The 2,876-nt window shown below is 44.7% G+C and overlaps 1 pseudogene; it reads right to left on the reverse strand.

Annotated features, from left to right (window-relative positions):
• Positions 1 to 298: 298 nt before the first annotated feature.
• LOC115275894 lies at positions 299 to 2,518 on the reverse strand (annotated as a pseudogene).
• Positions 2,519 to 2,876: the final 358 nt, after the last annotated feature.

The raw sequence follows: 2,876 nt of genomic DNA on the forward strand, positions 1-2,876 counted from the left end.
ATATATATTTTTAAATTTGCTGCTTAATTTTTTTTTCTTGAACATGGGGAGAGGAAGGGGGAAAGAGAGCGGAGGAGAGTGGGGGACACAGATCATGGTAGACTATTGAATACTGAAAACGAACCATGGTCTGAAGGGGGAGGGGGTAAGAGGGAGGGGGTGATGGTCATGGTCGGGGGCACTTGTGGGGAGAAGCACTGGGTGTTATATGGAAATTTGCTGCTTTAAAAAGTTAACTTTCTTAGAATTGTATTTAAATTATTATGTGCAAAGCTCAAAAAGTAATAGCACAGAGACATAATTTTGACAAGGTACTTTAAAGGGAACAACCAAACACACAACATCAAAAAGCAGTTAACCTGAGAAACAAACAGGAAAAAATATAAACATTCTTTCTCTAGACAGGCTTTCACTCTCTGAAGTAAAAGCTTTCTAAATAGCATAAGGAATAAAAAAATATTTATCATATATTTTTAAAAGCTGTCCTCAATTAAAGTTCAAATTCTCTTAAAAAAATGTATTCCTTCAAGTAGTGAGGTTCTAAGTCAAGTATTTTTTAGAAAAACAATTACAATTTTCATGCTACAAACAGGAATAAAGAACAGGTTTTAATTGTATTGTCAACTCTTCTATTCAACAAACATTGACTGATTATTGTGTGACACTGTTGTTGTTCTAGGTGCTGGGGATACACAAGTAAGACATAATCGTTAGTTCCAGGGAACTTGGCCTAGTGGAATGGGCCAGCATTGGTAGCCTTAGAGCTACCTTCCTTGGTCTGTCTAATAAAGCTCAACTTCAAACTCTGGCATTCTTGGCATCTTCTTGCAAATTAAATAGAACAATGCTTTACCCATTATTTTTGCTATTAATACTGCAGATAACATTATCTACTGATGAAATTCTTTCATAAAAGTCTATGAAAGTTTAGAGGACAGAAACTATTTAAAGATAAATATTGCCAGCATCAAATATGACATCAGTATTCTGCTTTCACAAAAGTGAAGGAAACCAAAAAATTTCATTCTGAATACACAGAACTACTGGAGACTACCTTATACTTATGGTACACGTGCAAATATCATAAATGAGCAAGTATGAATCACTACACAGCCAAATCAGTTGGCAGGCTTCAAAGAATCATAGCCTTCTTTCAAGAGGTCCCTCCATGTTTCAAGGAAACATGCATTTTCTGTGCGTTTGAAGGCAAGCTCTTCCTTGAGCTGATACTGCAGATGTGGCTTCAAGAAGTTTGGTTAATGAAAATGCAGCATCTCCGATCTGCAACTCTACTTTTTCGAGAGGGTCCATTGTTCTGCTTGGAACTGGCCAGCCCAAACTCACTGGGACGCTGGGGGAAGATGTTGACGAGGCGTCTGAAGACGAGGGAGACGAAGGAGACGGTGTTTGCGGCGAAGAAATCCGCTCCTCAAGGTTTGCCAGTGAGCAGGGCTGGGACTGCAGAACCCAACTTCAGCAGCCAAACCGACACCAACAGTATTAGAAACCGCACGCGCCCAACGCCCAGTCCCCAGCAATCATAAAAACGAGATTATAGACGACACTGGAGGTGGGGCTCCGCACTCAGGTAGGAGCAGTGGGAGAGAGCAAAAGTTTTAACGTCGAAATGTTGGCAAAATCAAGTAATCGTATTATAGACGACATTGGAGGTAGGGCTCAGCATTCAGGAGCAGGAGAGGAGCAAAAGCTTTACCTTGTAACTCTTGGCAATCACACACACACAAAAAAAACAACCCAAAAACAAAAGCGGCATTACAGACCAACTGGAGGTAGGGCTCCGCACTCAGGTAGGAGCAGTGGGAGAGGAGTGAAAGCGGTTTTCAGTGTTGATTTGTCTATGACCTCTGCCAGCAAGAGGCAGACCCCTCACTCTCTGCTGCTCTGCATTTCCCAGAAGTCCGCGGCAGCTGTTGCTTGGCAGAGAGAGAAGATCTGAAGCCCGCCAAATCACCACCACCGTCTAAGAAACACTTCGACGTCTCCTCCCATGAGACAGTCATTACTCCAGCTGTATCAGAGGAAGATGCCCTGGAGGCAGGTGCCTGGACATTTACTCATTATGCTGATTAAGAATCACTGTTTCATTTTCCTATTCGACCAGAACAGCATAGAATGTTGAGGCACATTTTCCAGTGGTTTCATGTCTCTGAATTTAAATTCAGGAAGACAATCATAGTATAGTAACTATAGAAATTAAGAACCATTTTATTCTTTTTCATTAATCTTTTTACCCTTTAAACCTGGAACTCTTAGCAATCCCCAAAAACGGGATTACACACAACAGTGGAGGTAGGGCTCAGCACTCAGGAGCAGTAGAGGAGCAAAAGCTTTAACGCTGAAACTCTTGGCAATCACAAAAACGAAATTATACACCACACTGGAGGATGGGCTCAGTACTCAGGTAGGAGCAACTCCAAGGAAAGAATGAACCAGAGACTCCTGACCAGCGCCAAAATTCATCAGGGAGGAAGGGGGCAGATCGCCACGCCGTTTTCATGTCTGGGAGGGCGTTAAGTCCCAGGTCCGGAGCTCCGCTGCACAAAGACGGGGTGGGGGGCGGGAGGAGAAGAGCTGGCCGATGCATCCCAGGGAAGCGGGCGTGGGCGACACCGGGGATGCAGGAATACAAGGCACCAACGCCTCACGTGCCCTCAAAGGTCACCAACGTGCCCTCAACTGCCACTTCACCTCTGGCCCCACCAGCCTGGGCGCGCGGGTGTGACGGGGGCCACGAGGCCTCAACTGGCTGACGGGGCGCGCGAGCCTAGAGCCGGGCAGACGGACTGGGGAGGAGGGGCGGGGCAGGGACCGGAACTAATATTTAAAACCTTTCACTATGTTCATAGCCTTTTTCT

This window comes from Suricata suricatta, chromosome 2 (genome assembly GCF_006229205.1).
Source record: "Suricata suricatta isolate VVHF042 chromosome 2, meerkat_22Aug2017_6uvM2_HiC, whole genome shotgun sequence".
Lineage (NCBI taxonomy): Eukaryota > Metazoa > Chordata > Mammalia > Carnivora > Herpestidae > Suricata > Suricata suricatta.